This window comes from Equus caballus, chromosome 3 (genome assembly GCF_041296265.1).
Source record: "Equus caballus isolate H_3958 breed thoroughbred chromosome 3, TB-T2T, whole genome shotgun sequence".
NCBI lineage: Eukaryota > Metazoa > Chordata > Mammalia > Perissodactyla > Equidae > Equus > Equus caballus.
Genome location: NC_091686.1, coordinates 101178978 through 101197858, shown reverse-complemented (window position 1 = coordinate 101197858; position 18881 = coordinate 101178978).

Here is an 18881-nt window from a genome sequence, read left to right as displayed (position 1 = left end):
AGGAAGAAATGCATATGAAAATGATTTAGAGGAAAATAAGAATCTGCATTCAGGTAAAATGATAGACTTTACATTTTAAAAGGATTTAGGTGATGTTATAATATCTAATCAAGTTTGCGTATTATGCAGTCCTGGAATTAAGTCCCAGGTTTACGCCATACGGCCTCTATAACTTTTGGATATTTGCTCAAATTCTAAGCTTCAGTTTTCTCCTTTCTCAAATGAAAATATAAATATTTATACCAATGATATAATTAAATGAAATATATTGAAGTAATATGGAAATATTTCATGGATAAAGCAGAGTATGAATGGTATCACTTTATGGACTAGTAAAGAGGAAAAATGGATATTCCAGGTGGAATAAAAGAGTTATAAAAGAGTTATTAATGAGCAGGTTTTGTTTTGTTGCTAAAATAAGGAAACCAACTCCTTGGGTGTACCAAAAATGGTGCATAAATAAATTTACATAGTTTAAATAATCAATATACTGAGGCTCTTGGACAAGACTAAATGATTGACTCAAAAGACAACCAAGAATAATTGCTGTTCTTAAGCAGGGAAGTGACCAAAAATAATTTTAGAAAAATAAAATTATTAGTGAATGTGTTAGAGAAAGCTAATGTGAAATTCAAAGAGAGCACTTAAGAGGCTGTTGAAGCAACACAGAAGCAATAAATGTCGCCTGAATGAAGTCTCTTGTTAGCAGTGCTTCTCCAATAGCTCCAGGTTTTTAAGCCTGGGAATCTTAGACTGAAATAGGGGAATGATAACCATATGGGTATCTACCATATGTGGTGACAGTAATTTATACAGGTGATTTGAACTCACCTTATTTATTCCCATACGTTGCTTGGTTCCCCATATTTCTCCCTAACATCTCTGTATCTCATCTCTTGCCCAGATTCTACCTATATTATAAATATTAAAATGCAATGTGAAAATCTTTTATGACCATTTAAGTCATTGTTGGTGTGGTATCTATTAGTCCTATTTACCAATATTTTCAGTTTTCCTCCTTCTAGGCACACAGTAGGCATATGGTTATAGGATTACACTTTCACTTCTCCCTGAAGTTGAGTATGTCCATATGCTTTGACTTGCCAATAAAGTGTGTGTAACTACAGGGCAAAATTCTTTAAAAGACAAAGCACAGTGCCCCATAATGTTTTACTCCACCATAGATAGCAAGCTTCAAAACATGTCCCTAAAAAAGAGTACAAAGTATTTAAGAAATTGAATAAATAATTAATAACTTTCCAAAAGAGAAAGCCAAAGCTGCAATGGGCTTTAAAAAGTGCTACCACACTTTTTAAGGAAGAAATTAAACCTATTCTGTGTACAAATAAATTCCTCTCCCCCATCCTAAATATGGGCAACGCACAACTTGCATGCCATTTGTGGTGACCCTCTTAATCTTTGAATTCCAAAAATATACAACTTAGTTCCATATAAATAGTAGATGTTTAATAAACACTTCTTTCCTAAATGACTAAGATGTCCCACCAGCAGTTGATAATTTGGAACTGGAGCTTGATAGGTAACTAGTACCAAGAATTTATATTCTCATATCATAAGTATTAGCCTTTCATTCACTGTGCATTGAATTTTCTGGTAGTGCCCTATCCATATCTCATAATCACTGCTACTTATCTAATGGATCGATAAAAGTAGTTTTTAATTTTTACATTAGATAAAGGATTTGTTTCATTTTGAATCATTACCCTTAGGAACAAGGACCCATGGTTTTATTTTCATTATTTCTCTTTAATGATGTCTTTCATGTCATGAAATTCATGCATTCATCAAGCACTTATTGAGGATCAAATATGTGTGCTAATAGTATTGAGAGTATGAGGAGATACCACAAAGACTAGGACATAAGCCAGTTACAAGGTAATGTTGAGGATGGAAGTATATGGGATACTGGTAAAAGAAGCCTATGTAAAACAATGATGTCTGGAATGTTATAAAGAATGTATTATGGGACTGTAGATAAAATGGGAAATTAATCTTCACAAGGGGAATTGGGAATAGATTTTAACTAAAAGGGAATGCTCAACTTTTCAACAGGCACCTTACAGAGACCTCTAAAAAAGAATAAAGACTTCACTGTAATTCTAGATACTAGGGCTCAGTTACAACCCCAAATCTGCATGGCATCATTAAGGGAAGATAAGTACATATATGGTCCCTTTACAAAATTCTGATTGCAAGCAAGCTGATCATCTCCACATGCCTGCAATTATCCATAATAATTTCACATTTCATTTGATTAATTCTTCTGCTTTCCTACATGCAAACATGTAATGATATGGACCTCCCTTACCTTGCACGTTGTTCTAATTATTGTTTCATTTTATTTAGTAAGGTAATGAAACTGGAGCATTCAATCAAGGGATTATTGCTCATACTTTGAGGAGAACATTATTAATTACGTAGTATCAAGACTGCCGCTTCTGGGCCATGCAGAAGGTTGCCTAATTACCCAGTGATTTCAGGACAATTTACACTGTCAATCTGAGTAAAAATAAATAGATAAATAAGGCTGCACTTCCACTCCATCCTCCCTTTTGGCTCTGTCTGCCTCATTGATACTCTTGGCTTACAGATGCAAATAAATTCATTTGGGAGTTCTATAAATCTGATACCCAGGCCTGGATTTTTTTTCCCACATTTTTAAAAATTTCTATTTCACCCCACAACCCAATCCACTCCTACCATAAAGGGTAACTGTATTTACTGACCTTGTTCCTAAAAGACTAACCTGGAATAATGCATAATGTTTTATTTTAGAATTTTCCAAAACACTTCAAACTCACTATTTCTTACTTAAAATCTACTATTTGCTAAAGCTAATGTTAAAAAGGAAAACAAGTGTATTAATAAGTTCTGGAAAAATAAAAGTCAAGATGTAAAGCTTACTGTGAATTTTGCTGACATGGACATCAAGAACCAGTTTCAAAATTAGCACCATGTTTCCTATTCTAATCCCTATAAATTATATTTCAGTAAACAACTGGAGTTAAAACTCCCACACCTGATGAAATGATATTCATTTTTATAGAACAAGATCTGCCAAAAGTAGCTGAGGTAACCACTAGTGTAACAAATGCACAGCTCATAGTAGAGGGTTAAAGTAGATGACAACCCAAAGAGTAGTTAAACGTTAAAGTTTATTAATCCATATCTAATTAAATCAATAATCTAATAATGTTTCTTGGTTTAATTCTTGAACCACCTGTATCACAATTAACTAGGATGACCAAAGAAAGGTGAATTTCTAAAAGAAGAGCCATAACATCAGTATTTTTTAACAACACTCCACAGGGGATACTTCTATTCACAAAACTTAAAAAACTATTGAGCTTAAAGGCGGTTCTCAATCCTGGATGTACAAAGGGATCATCTAGGGGTACTGAGGCTCCATGTGAGACCAATTAAATAAAATCTCTAAAGCTGGGGCTCAGATACTAGAATTTGTTGAAAGCTCCCCCAGATGATTCTAATGGGTAGCCAGTTTGAGAACCACTGGCCTGGAGAATAGATGAAAAGGATGTTTGCCAAGTGGAATTTTGTCTACATCAGTGAACTAAATTACAAAGAGAATTGAAACACATGAGGGGCTTAAGAGCTAGTTTTCTGTTTCAGTGGGGCAAGGCCTTGTGCTTTTCTGACCTAAGTTTGACTTTTCATTTATTCATTCACTTGCCATAAATATGTTAAGAACCTATAGCATCAACTTCACTCTCCTAAAAACAATGAAATTCTCCTCCTTTCTCCTTTATTTCATTTCTTCCCTATCTTGTCTAACACATAAAATTCTGGTTCCAAGTTCTTTGGTCCTAGGTAGATCACAAGAAAAAGGCAATCCTTTCAAAGATGATGGGAAAGAAATGGGGGAGAGGAAAAGAATGACAAGTGGGGGGGAGGATGAACAGTGAGCTTCAATAACACAGGAAGATGACAGCATAGGCAGACTCTCAACTCACCTCTTCCCAAGGAAACAACAAATTTACAACTACCTTTTGAACAATTACCCCTGAAAGAGAACTGAAAACTGGAGACAAAGAACCCCCACAACAAGGGACAGTGCTGACTGAGGTGGAAGAGGCAGAAATTCCTTTCTGGAGAGGAAAAAGCCACAGTCTAGCTGTGGCACCTCACATCCAGGAGCAATCTTAAGGTACAAAGCATTCCCTGGAGAAGTGGGGGATCTCAGCAAGAGAGCTTTACCACAATAAGCAGCTTTTGGACTCAGCACAACTGAGATGAGTGTCATAATACCTGGCTTTGCTGGCTATTAACAACAAGGGGGAATACCCCAAGAAAATCCATGGAAAATAAGGGAAAGAAAAAGTCTCTTCTTAAAGGGCCTCCCACAGAAATTCTCCAGTTTCAGAAAGCAATCTAAAATCACTAGAAAGAAAGGTGTGCAGTCCTTTGATGAAAAGAGACTCACTTGACAGGCTCTGGGTGCATCTTGGTGAGAGGCAAGACTTCTGCAGTCTGGGACCACCACCCCAGGGACTGAGACATTGGCAACAGTCTTATTATTGTGACCTACAACAAGCATGCTGACATAGATGCTGGAAGATGCCATTGGAGTTCTTCCCCTGGCCTGTTAGCACAGGGATTTGCTCCACCCTCTAGAGCACTGATTTAATCCAGCTCATCCAGGGCATGCAGAAAACCTTAGGGATAGGCCCAACCCAACAGCAAGCCCCTGGGCAACTTGTGGGCCTGCAGAAGCAGGGTGTGTGGGACCTCTGCAGTGGGGTGAGTAGGTCCACTTCAGCAGGGCAAGTGGGCCCACTTCAGTGGGTGGGGCATGCACATGGGGCAGGACTGCATTGATTGGCTGTGGGGTTCTGTGGACAGTGGGGCTTGTCAGCTGCAGTAGACTTGTGTTTCTCAAATAGGCACATAGGGGATTGGCTCCACCTTCCAATGGCTGAAACAATTGTGTGCTGCCATGCCTGGGGCCAGCCTCACACAGCAGCACTACTGAGAGAGCTGACAACAGCCTTGCAGGTTGAAGGCCTACAGCAATTGTGAGCCCCTGAGCCTAGCAACCATCCATGCTGGAGGCCTTCTCACTTAACAGAAAAACTGCAGCAAGAATGTGCTATTAGACCTTGCAGCCAACTGTGCTGGGGCTCCCCTCACCTGATAAAGTGACTGAAGGGACCATAGTAGCTGCACACAGCTGAGCATTAAACCAGTCAGCCAGGGGGACAACCTAGCCTCCCCATGCCCCTGCAGCAAGAGCAATCCTACCACAAGAGAAGGACATATGTAGCCCACATAGGGGACACTCCTGCAACATTTGGATTGGTGACAACAGGGAAGCACACTGCTGGGCCTCATAAGGCCACTTCTCCAAGATTGGGAGGCATAGTTGATCTACCTAATACATAGATATAAGCACAGAGAAAGGGGAAATGAGGGAATATCTCCCAAAAAATGGGAACTGAACAAATCCTCAGAAAAAGAACTAAATAAAACAGAGATAAACAATCTACCTGATAAACAGTACAAACTAATAATCATAAGGATCCTCACTGAGCTTGGGAGAAGAATGGATGAACTCAGTGAGAAATTCAACAAAAAATTGGAAATATAAAAATGAGCCGATCAGAACAGGAGAATAAAATAATGGAAATGAAAAATTCACTAGAGGGATCAATAGCAGAGTAGATGATACAGAAGAATGGGTCAGACACTTGGACAAAAGACTAGAGGAAATCACCCAAGCTGAACAGAAAAAAGAAAAAAGAATTAAAAAGAATAAGAACAGTCTAAGGGACCTCTGGAATAACATCAAGTGCACTAATATCCATATTACAGGTATCTCAGCAGGAGAAAGAGAGAGACAAATGGGCAAAGAATCTGTTAAAAGAAATAGTAGCTGAAAACTTTCCTCAACTAGGGAAGGAAATAGACATCCAGGTACAGGAAGCACAGAGAGCACTAAACAAGACGAACCCTAAGAGGCTCACACTGATTATAATTAAAATGTCAAGAACTAAAGATAGAGAATCTCAAAAGCTGCAAGTAAAAAGCAACAAGTTATATACAAAGGGAACCCCATAAGGCTATCAGCTGACTTCTCTGCAGAAACTTTACAGGCTAGAAGGAAGTAGCCTGTATTTTAAAGTGAGGAAAGGAAAAATCTACAGCCAAGAATATTCTATCCAGCAAGGTTATCCCTCAGAATTGAAGAAGAGATAAAGAGTTTTCCAGACAAGCAAAAACTAAAGGAGTTTATCATCAAGAAACCAGCCTTATAAGAAGTGCTAAAGGCACTTATTTAAATGGAAGAGAAAAGACTACAAATAGAAATAAGAAAACTATAAAAAATACTAAAATCACTGGAAAAGGCAAAAATAATGTAAAGGTAGCAAATCAACCACATATGCAGCTAATGGGAATATTAAAAGACAAAATTACTAAAATTACCTTTTTCCATAAGGGGGTAATGGTGACACACACAAAAAAAGAGGTTAAATGTGATATCAAATACATAAAATGTGGGAGGAGGGGAGTAAAAGAGTAGAGCTTTTGGCAAGAAGTCAAACTTAAAGGACCTTCAATTTAGTATAAATTTCTATATACATAGGTTATTATATATGAACCTCATGGCAATCACAAACCTGAAACCTATACTAAACACAGAAAAAAATTAATATAAAGGAACCCAAACATAATACTAAAGAAAGCCATCAAACCACAGGGGAAGAGAGCAAGAGAAAAAGAAAGGAACAGAAAAGAACTATGAAAACATCCAGAAAAAAATTAACAAATGGCAATAAGAATATCCTCATCAATAGCTACTTTAAATGTCAAAGGACTAAATGCTCCAGTCAAAAGACATAGGGTGGCTGATTGGATTAAAAAAAAAAAAACAAGAGCCATATATATGCTGTATACAAGAAACACACCAGACCTAAAGACACTCACAAACTGAAAGTGAAGGGATGGAAAAAGATAATTCACGTAAATGGCAATGAAAAGAAAGCTGGAGTAGCAATATTTATAGCAGACAAAATAGACTTTAAAGCAAAAACCATAACAAGAGACAAAGAAGGGCACTACATAATAATAAAGGGAATGATCCAACAAGAGGATTTAACACTTGTAAATATCTATGCACTCAGCATAGGAGCACCTAAACATATAAAGCAATTATTAACAGACATAAAAGAAGAAATAGACAGTAACACAATAATAGTAGGGGACTTTAACACTCCACTTACACCAATGGATAAATCATCCAAAAAGAAGATCAACAAGGAAACATTAGTCTTAAATAACACATTAGACTAGATGGACCTGGTAGATATATATAGAACATTCCATCCAAAAACCACAGAATACACATTCTTTTCAAATGCACATGGAATATTCTTCAGGTTAGATTGCATATTAGGCCACAAAACAAGTCTTAATAAATTTAAGAAGTCTTAAATAATGCCAAGCATCTTTTCTGATCACAATGGTATAAAACTAGAAATCAACTACAGTAAGAAAATTGGCAGGGGCCGGCCCAGTGGCTGAGAGGTTAAGTTCGTGCACTCCACTGTGGTGGCCCAGGTTTTTGCCTGGTTCGGATCCTGGGTGCAGACATGGCACCGCTCATCAGGCCATGCTGAGGCAGCGTCCCACATGCCACAACTAGAACGATCTGCAACTAAGATATACAACTATGTACCTGGGGGATTTGGGGAGATAAAGCAGAAAAAAAAAAAGAATCTTTAAAAGAAAAAAGAAAAGAAAATTGGCAAAGCCACAAATACGTGAAGATTAAACAAAATGCTACTGAACAACTGTTGGATCAAAGAAGAAATCAGAGGAGAAATCAAAAAATACCTGCAGACAAATGAAAATGAAAATACAACATGCCAAAATTTATATGATATAGCAAAAATGATTCTAAGAGGGAAGTCCATAGCAATACAGGCCTACCTCAACAAACGGAATAATTTCAAATAAACAATCTAACAGTGCACCTAAAGGAACTGGAAAAAGAACAGCCCAAATCAGTAAAATAAAGGAAATAATAAAAATCGGAACAGAAATAAATGACATTGAGACTAAAAAAAAATAGAAAAAAAATCAGTGAAACTAGAAGTTGATTCTTTGAAAAGATAAACAAAATTGGCAAACATTTAACTAGACTCACCACAAAAAAAGAGAAGGCTCAAATAAATAAAATCAGAAATGAAAGAGGAGAAATTAGAATGGACACCTCAGAAATACAAAAAAAATATGAGAATACTACAAAAAGCTATACTCCAACAAATTGGATAATCTAGAAAAAATGGATAAATTCTGAAAATCATACAACCTTGCTTAAAATCATACAATATAAGATTTGAGTAGACTTATCACCAGTAAGGAGATCAAAATAGTAAAGTAACCAAAAAATAAAAGTCCAGGAGCAGATGGCTCCCATGGTGAATTCTACCAAACATTCAAAGAAGACTTAATATCTATCCTTCTCAAACTATTCCAGAAAAATTGAAGAGGAGGGGAAGTTTCCTAACTCATTCCACGAGGCCAACATTATCCTGATACCAAAACCAGACAAGGACAACACAAAAAAAGAAAATTACAGGCCAATGTCACTGGTGAACATTGATGCAAAAATCCTCAACAAAATACTATCAAATAGAGTACAATAATACGTTAAAAAGATCATACACCGTGAGCAAGTGGGATTTATTCCAGGGATGCAGATATGGTTATACATCTGCAAATCAACCAATGTGATACACCACATTAACAAAATGAAGAATAAAAATCACACGATCACCTCGACAGATGCCAAGAAAGTATCTGACAAGATACAACATCCATTTATGATAAAAATTCTGAATAAAATGGATATAGAAGGAAAATACCTCAACATAATAAAGGCCATATATGACAAACACACGGCTAATATCATTCTCAACAGAGAAAAACCAAAAGCTATCCCTCTAAGAACAAGAACCAGACAAGGATGACCACTTTCATCACTCTTTTTTAACATAGTATTAGAAGACATAGCCAGAGCAATCAGGCAAGAAGAAGAAATAAAAGAGATCCAAATTGGAAAGGAAGAAGTGAAACTGTCACTATTTGCAGATTACATGATTTTATACATAGAAAACCATAAAAAATCTACCAAGAAACTTTTAGAAATAATAAATGAATATTGTAAAGTCATAGGCTACAAAGTCAACATACAAAAATCAGTTGCATATCTATACACTAACAATGAAGGAGCAGAAAGAGAAATTAAGAATATAATACCATTTACAATTGCAACAAAAAGAATAAAACACCTATGATTAAATTTAACCAAAGAGGTGAAAGACCAGTATACTGAAAACTGTAAACATCATTGAAAGAAATTGAAGAAGACAGAAAGAAATGGGAAGACATTCCTTGCTCTTGGATTGGAAGAATTAACATAGTTAAAATGTCCATACTTCCTAAAGCACTGTACAGATTCAATGCAGTCCCTATCAAAGTTCCAATGACATTTTATACAGAAATAGAACAAAGAATCTTAAAATTGATATGGAACAGCAAAAGACCCCAAATAGCTTAAGGAATCCTGAGAAAAAGAGAACAAATCTGTAAGCATGTCACTCACTGATTTGAAAATATACTACAAAACTATGGTAATCAAAACAGCACGGTACTTGCACAAAAACAGACATGCAGATCAATGGAACAGAATCAAGAACCCAGAAATAAACCCACACATCTATGGTCAGCTTCTTCTTGACAAGGAAGCCAAAAAATTACAATGGAGAAAGGAGAGTCTCTTCAATAAGTGGTGTTGGGGAAATTGGACAGCCACACGCAGAAGAGTGAAGGTAGACCATTATCTTAAACCATACATAAAAGTTAACTCAAAATGGATTAAAGACTTGAATGTAAGACCTGAGCAATAAAGCTTCTAGAAGAAAACATAGGCAGTATGCTCTTTGATATCATTCTTAGTAGCATATTTTCGAGTACCATGTCTGATCAGGCAAGGGAAACAATAGAAAAAATAAACAAATGGGACTACATCAAACTAAAAAGCTTCTGAACAACAAAGGAAACCATCAACAAAACAAAAAACAACCCAACAAGTAGGAGAAGATATTAGCAAACCATATATCTGATAAGGGGTTAATATTGAAATTTATAAAGAACTCATACATCTCAACAACAACTCAATTAAAAAACGAGCAGAGGATCTGAACGATTTTTCAGATATACAGATGGCCAACAGGCACATGAAAAGATGTTCAACTTCACTAATTATTAGGAAAATGCAAATCAAAACTACAATGAGATATCACCTCATCCCTGTCAGAATGGCTATAATTAACAAGACACGAAATAACAAGTGTTGGAGAAGATGTGGAGAAAAGGGAACTCTCCTACACTGTTGGTGAGAATGCAAACTGATGCAGCCACTATAAAAAATGGTATAGAGATTTCTCAAAAAATTAAGAATAGAGGGGCTGGGCCCACAGCCGAGTGGTTAAGTTCACACGCTCCGCTGCAGGCGGTCCAGTGTTTCACCGGCTGGAATCCTGGGTGCGGACATGGCACTGCTCACAGAGCCATGCTGATGCAGAGTCCCACATGCCACAACTAGAAGGACCCACAACAAAGAATATACAACTATGTACCGGGGGGCTTTGGGGAGAAAAAGGAAAAAATAAAATCTTAAAAAAAAAATTAAGAATAGAACTACCATACAATCTAGCTATTCCACTGCTGGATATTCATCCAAACAACATGAAAACACGAATGCATAAAGATATATGCACCCCTATGTTCATAGCAGCATTATTCACAATAGCCAGGACTTGGAAGCAACCTAAGTGCCCACCAAGGGACAAAAGGATGAAGAAGATGTGGTATATATACACAAGGGAATACTACTCAGCTATTTCAAAAAAAGATGAAATCTGGCCATTTCTGACAGCATGGATAGACCTTGAGGGGAGTATGCTAAACAAAATAAGTCAAAGGGGGAATGTCCAATACTGTATGATCTCATTCATAAATAGAAGATAAAAACAGCAACAACAAACAAACACACAGACACAGAGATTAGATTGCTCACCAGAGAGGAAGGGAGGAGGGAGGAGGGCAAAAGGGGTGACTAGGCATGTGTGTTTGGTGGTGGATGGTAATCAGTCTTTGGGTGGTGAACAGGATGCAGTCTACACAGGAATTGAAATATAATGATGTACAGCTGAAGTTTATATAATGTTATAAACCAATGTTACCTCCATTTAAAAAAAAGAGAAAGCAAAAAAAGAAAAAAATGAAAGTATAAGAATACAAGAACAATATGAAACTTTGTCAGTTTTTCTTATATGTTCAAGATTCTTCAATTAACAGAATAAAAGTCATTATGTAAAGATAAAGAAAAATAGTTCAGATTACACAGTAGAAATACAAGCAAAGATATAATAATTTTTGTGGATGATTAGTAGCCATTAGAAAACTTAATGCATTTTATAGCATAAAAGATAGTTTTCTTTTTCATGCTTTCTTCCTGCTTTTAATATTTATGTTAGAGCATGGGTTCTGTGGTCCAATAATAATAATAATAATAACAAGAAAACAGAAGGGGAATAAAGCAAAAGGCCTATCTGCTACGTTATAAAGCTAACTAAGAAGAAGGACGATGATGAATATCCTTTTTCATTAACATCAGCTTTCTCCATAAATCAAGATAATTTAACATTCATAAAGGATGGATAAGTTTCACTGTCTTGTTTTTGCAGGTAAATTTATGTTTATGCCTTTTCCATCCACAAAGGTCATTATTATTAATCCTACTGAAATTTAGCTTCTGTGAAAATAATAAAAATTTTCAATTTATTATCAACCAAAGTTGTGCAAAGCATATAAGTTGACTATGTCATTCTCCTCTTCTTTCTTAGGAATGTAAAGGAAATTTTATTCAAGCTAGCAACATGCCCAGCTAAATGACTGAATTCCCAGCTTTCCTCCCAACTAGACATGTTCGAGGAGGTTCATGGGGAAGTTGTTGGATGGACATACATATTAACAATATATTGAAGTATATGCCTCATATATTTTTTCTTCTGTAGTATTTAAGATCAGTTATAAACTTTCATATTTCCCTCATAGTATTTCTATGTAAATCTCTAAGAACAAAAAACTTTTCTTACATAGCCAAAATAATATCATCACATCTAGGCATTTTAATAATAATTCCATATAATTGTCTAATACTCTGTCCATACATAAATTTCCCCAAATGTTCCTGAAATTTCTTTTTTTAGTGAGAGGTACTCTTAGTATTGATGGAGCATGAGCTGAGTATCATGAGGGGAAAAAGTTGGGGTATGAAAGAGCACATGGAGAATAATCTAAACAAAGGATGGAAGGGAACAGAGCAAAGAGAGTGTTTTGGGAATGGAAATGGAAGATGAATATTGGAGTATGTTTATATTTAATCTGAAAAGTAAGCAAAGCACTGGAGAGTTCTAGGAAACATAGATGGTATCTATAGCAGCCTATTGGATACAAATTTTATAAGCCAAGAAAAAGATGAAAGGAGTAGTTGGAAATAAACTCTTCAATATAGGATGTCAATAATCAGCTGAGAAGGCATTTACATAAGTAAAGTACTCTGGTCACTTATCCTAGTCTCTATGTGCAATCTATAAATATTTTTATTTTTCAATTTTATTTTATATTTTTGCCATTTCGTCTTAGATCAGAAGGATGTGAAAGGTAATTTGCCACAAATGAGTGACATAGGCCCAGCACAAGACAAACAATAGTACAGCTGCAATGGTAAATGACATGCACAGGACTCCATCGAGTTGACAGTGAGAAGCAGAGGAAAACAGAAGTAAAGGAGCCTGTCTAAAAGATTCAACGGATCATTCCACTGTGGAAATGGAAAAATCAAAGCACATCTTTTAGTTTTTCAAGAGAAGGCAGAAACCTGGATTTTGTGAAATGTGAAAATCTCATGATTATTAAAGGATGTCAATCAACACTCATTTTACAACTAGTGCAGGCAAATGTTGTGGGTATCAAAGAAAACAAGTGCTTCTGTGTGCAGGCCCAGGGGCCTGTGCTGCAGCTTGTTAGAATTTATTTAACAAAGGTGAGGAAGGCAAGACTCCTAACTAGTTGTAAACACTATAAGACACTCTTCTGAAGTAAGTCACCTTAATTAACGTGATGGCGGTTCATTTCCTCCCTACTTCACTTTGTCCTACCTGATCACAAGATGGCCATTGTCCCATAATGACTGCTCTCTAAGTATACAAGATGTGAATGTAACTGATTCAATAATTTTTTGGACAAAGACTTTTCTGGCAGTCGGCCTCCTTTAGAGAATAGGAAATGCGATCAATTCTTCAAATGATACCTCTATCCCAGAAAAGAATGAGTCAATTTCACATAGTCAACTGATCAGGGACTATTTCATTCCTAATCTCTGCCTGAAGAGGCAGACCCAGTCTAAATACACTGGTACCTAGATTTAAAATTTTCATTCTATCAGGTTGAAGTTTTTACCAGGATTAAGTCTAATGCTGAGAGGAAAAACATAATTTGTTTTAAAGTTTGAATGCATCTTATATACGTTAATATTTATCTACTAGGAGTATAAAATTTGAAATAATTTGTAAAATCACTGGATCATGAAAAAAAAAACCATAGATAAGCACACATGGCTTCTTTGCACTTTACTAAGATTTTGCTATATAACCCATCATAATCTTCTTGGCATGGTTTTTGTTTCTTTTATATTTCTCTATCTCATCACTAGACAGTAGTCTCTTCGAAAGAGAACAGGACTAAATTCTATTCAGCTTTATTCCATCCCATCACAGAATACTGTAACATCTCAGGGACTCAGGAAATGCTTATTTAATTGACATGGTTTAAAAAGTAAGATTAGATTTAAAGAAAACTTTTTTAAAATTGAATTAGGGTTAAAAATCATGAGTTAATATTCCAGAGACTCTAAAAGTGCTTGTTTAATTGAGGTAGCTTTAAAAAGTAAGATGGGATTAAAGAAAATTTTTAAAAAGTGGACTTAAAAAAATATGAGTTAACATATATAAGTGAGTAAAATATTTTAATATAACATAATCAATTTATAAACATTTACAGGACAAATGACATTCTAATGTAATAAACAATAAAGCTCATTTCTTCCCTCTTTGATAAAAGTATTTGAGGAAACAATTCTCTCTTGTATAATTGTAATTTTTTTCCATAATTTGGAAACCAGAGTATTTAAACTGTCAAAAATACACATTGTATTTTTATTACCACATAATTTATCACTATGTAATGATGTTTTTTATCAGAAGTTGTATAATCCTTGGAGAGTAGACACCATGTAACCCTTTGACTTGATCAGAAGAATCTATGACTGTGTTGTAAGGACCAACCGGTGCAGCGTTCGCTGGTGGAAGCTCACACTCATTTTTCTAATCCAAATCAAGGAGAGAAAAATATACTTTCACTCATTAGCATTTTACTCCAGCATAATTACTTTGTATTCAGGAATATGAAGCATGTCTGAATTTAGAGAGATGAAAATACGAAATGAATAAGAGAAACCTTAAGTAAATCAAAGTCTGGATGGCCTGGAGGGGGAGCTCTCACACCCTATCATATTTTGTCTGTTACACCAAACAGGAAAAGAGTATCTTTCCTCTTCCACAGGAAGTAAAATTACTTTACTACTGAAGGATGATTTTTCTTGCCACCTGGCAACAGCCCAGCCAATGAGAAGCTGTTGCTGCCCTGAACTGTTATTTTCCCCCAATGGACTTTCAATTTAAAACAGCCCCTCCCTTCTCTCCCTTTTTCTCTATAAAAGCAAGTTCCCCTCCTTTGTTTTCCAAATTTGCCTACGGTTTGCCATAGCATGCACATTCCAAATTGAATTCTTATGCCTATTCTGGAATAAACTCGTTTTAAGGGTAAAATGACAGATGAATTTGCTTTTTAAATTGACAAAAATTAGATTACATATTTAGCATTTCTATCATTTTTGCTCTCATAAGTATACGAATAGAAGAAATTGAGTTTCCTACTTTCCCCCTTTGGCTTCCCATTCCCAAGAGTGGCCAAGAAAAGTTTCCTTTTGCTGGCTGATGTGATCTGCAGAACCCAAATTTGAAGATCGTGCTGACCGTAACTTCCCTTATCTTTCTGATACGTGGCACACATACACTATTGGTTTTAAATACTAAGACTAAGATAGTTAGCAAGATACATTTTCCGTAAGGCTTAGATCATAGTAGCATAATGAGTAGAACATAAAAAAGTCAGAAGATACTTAGAGCACAACTCAATCATTTGGCATTTATGGGTACACAGTAGCAGCAATTGCCTTCTAGGATTTAAGGTTAAAGTACTCCACTGTTAAACCTATCTCCTCCTTCTTTTGTCCGTTCTTGATTACGGTTATTCCTGGCTTGGTTAGACTTAAAATAGTCATCTGAAAACTCATGATGTCAAGAATTCTGAAGCCAGCCTTGATAACCTAGTGGTTAAAGTTTGGCACAGTCTGCTTCGGCAGCCTGGGTTTGGTTCCCAGGTGTGGAACCATACTACTCATCTGTGAGTAGCCAGGCTGTGGCAGCAGCTCACGTAGAAGAACTAGAATGACTTATAACTGGAATATACAATTATGTACTAGGGCTGTGGGGAGGCAAAAGTTAAAAGAGAGAGGAAGATTGGCAACAGATGTGAGCTAAGGGTGATACTTTCCCAGCAAAAAAAAAAAAAATAAGAATTCTCTACTCAATTAAATAATTCTTTTTCCTTTTTCCTAGACTGCTAAACTGATTGTGTACAAAAGATTATGCTTAGTTAACTGTCTCACTAAGATCTATTTATTCACTGATTGTCTTATGCTTTAAGTCATGAAAAAATATTTTAGCCAATTATATATGCTAAAAAGCATGTGATATACTGGGGCTACAAAAATAGCAAACACCTTTCACTTAATATGATGCCAAATATGATTATCCTTCACACATATCATCAGTAATGGCAAAAATACCATATGGATCATCTCTGGACACACAAGTTCTGATACTCACATAGAAGGTTTATGAAGATTAACATTTTCTGAAGGCCTGTAGTTTGCTATCAAACTTTTAATATACTCAATTCCGTATCAGTCTTTCTAGCCACAAAATAATAATAATGTAACACCAAGTATGAGAAATGAGTAAAAGCTTTAAAATTTTATATTGTGAACACAAGTTGTGAAAAACACTAGATTCATAAAATCATTAACATCACATATCATAGAGCATGTACTAAAACATTCCTTGAAACTTTGGCATAAAAATATGTGCATTTCAGGGCCGGCCCACTGGCGTGGGGGTTAGGTTTGCATGCTCCTCTTTGGTGGCTCAGGGTTGCAGGTTCAGATCCAAGGCTCACACCTACACACCTCTTGTCAAGCCACACTGTGGCAGCAAACCACATACAAAATAGAGGAAGATTGCCACAGATGCTCAGGGACAATATTCCTCACCAAAAAAAAAAAAGGGGCATTTCAAAAAAAAATTCCATTCACTTCTTGGATGTCAAGTAAAAGCATAAAAAATATGAAAAATCCCCAAAATGTATTTCTGAAGGAACATAATCCTCAATCTCCAAAATATGGGTAAAGGCAAAAAGATCAGGCAGATGCCACACAGAAGAAAGTGAATAGTATTTGTATCATCAGTCATAAGAGGGCCCCATGGTAGCCGATGTAAGAAAGCACCAGCAAAACATGCTTCTTGATGGGAAGGAACGTGTTCTGAAAGGCAAAATCTTATCCCTTGGTGACAACAATAATTGTAGCAACTGTTGATCAGGACACATGATAGAAGTTGTCCTCAACCTGATTTGATTCAGAAATGTAGATGAGGCAGGTCAAGAGAAAGAATCACCATGTCAGTCATATGTGCAGGACACAATCTTTCTCTGAAGCAGCAGAGGAGAATTTTTAGATGGCAAAAACCACCTAGCATGGAAGATTAGCTTGGTTGTGTAGCCCACAACAACTTTCCACATAACGCATAGAAATTTCCCAGACATCCAGGAAATCCTAACTCAATAAATTATGAGTGATAAAGGAGAAAATAGTACAGCCACAGTGCAAAGATACTATTAACCAAAGGAGAGAAAAAGTGAATAAGGATAAAATAGTCAAAGTATAAATGACAAACTGGAAAAATATTACTATTTCGCAACATGGGGAATAGGCTAATCACCTTCATATATAAAAAGCTCCTAGAAATCATGGTGAAAGGATATGAAGTAACAGTTTAAGAAAATATGACATCAATTGGTTTTAAGCATATTGATAATATGCTCAAACTTACTTCTGATAATAATATAAATGAAAATAGGAAACCTTATTGAGACAGCATTTGTACCATTCAGATTGGCAAAAGTCCAAAATTTGATGCCTCACTCTATTGATGTGTCTATAGAGAAACAGGTGCTCTCATGCATTGTTGGTGGGAATGTAAATTGATACAACTTCTATAAGGGTCAATTGGTAATTACCTATCAATATTTATCTTACATATATAGACATGTGTGTGTGTGCACGTGCAAAATGATATACATGAAAAGCTTTTTGAAAATATTCTGACAATTTACTAATAGGTTTCGTACCTGCATAAAATTGAATGGAGTACAGCTGTAAGAAAATGTAAGAATGCTCTCTATAATCTGGTATATATGGAAATATCACTAAACTATATTTCTTAATTTAAAAAATAGGACACCCAGGACATTGTTTTTAACATACTACTAATTTTTCTATAAGCAGGGGATAAATTAATTCTTTAAAAAAAATCAGGATAGACTTCCCGTTTCTGGTTCTGCATGTAAGGAGCTTAAAGGTCACTGTTCCATCCAAACAACAGGTAAAAAGGTGAACAAATGGAAAATCAATAACTCTTCTTGGATACTTGAGAGAGGTGAGGACTTAGGACAAACCAACGCACGCAGGATTGGAGAGAAAGGTGAACACAGGGAGTTAGTGCTTCCCAGAGCGGAGACTCGCATGCAGACACCTCTGTGGGAACTAGGGCTGGGGAGGAAAACCTGAGCTGTAACTGAAGAGCATCTTTGGCCCATTTTATAATTGGGCTGTTTATTTTCTTATTGTTGAGTTTTAAAAATTGTTTCTATATTTTGAATACAGATGTGTATTTTGCAAGTATTTTCTCCCAGTGTCTGGATTGTCTTCTCATTCTCTTAATATTGTCTTTTGCAGAGCAGAAATGTTTCATGTTATTGAAGTTCAACTTATCAATTATTTCTTTCAGGGATAATGCCTTTGGTGTTTGTATCTAAAAAGTCATTGCTGGGGCTGGCCCAGTGGTGCAGTGGTTAAGTGTGCGCATTCTGCTTTCGTGGCCCAGGGTTAGCTGGTTCGGATCCCGGGTGTAGATGTGGCACTGCTTGGCAAGGCATGCTGTGGTAGGCGGCCCACATATAAATTGGAGGAAGATGGGCACGGATGTTAGCTCAGGGCCAGTCTTCTTCAGCAAAAAAGAGGATTGGCAGCAGATGTTAGCTCAGGACTAATCTTCCTCAAAAATAAAAAAAATAAATAAAAAGTCATTGCCATATACAAGGTTATCTAGGTCGAATCCTAATTTATCTTCTACGAGTTTTATAGTTTTGTGTTTTACACTTACATCTATGATCTATTTTGAGTTAATTTTTGTAAAAGAGGCAAAGTCTATATCTAGACTCATCCAGTTGTTGCAGCACCATTTGTTGAAAAGATTATCTTTTCTTCATTGTAATGGGCTAAAGACCTTAACAGACTCCTCACCATAGAAGAT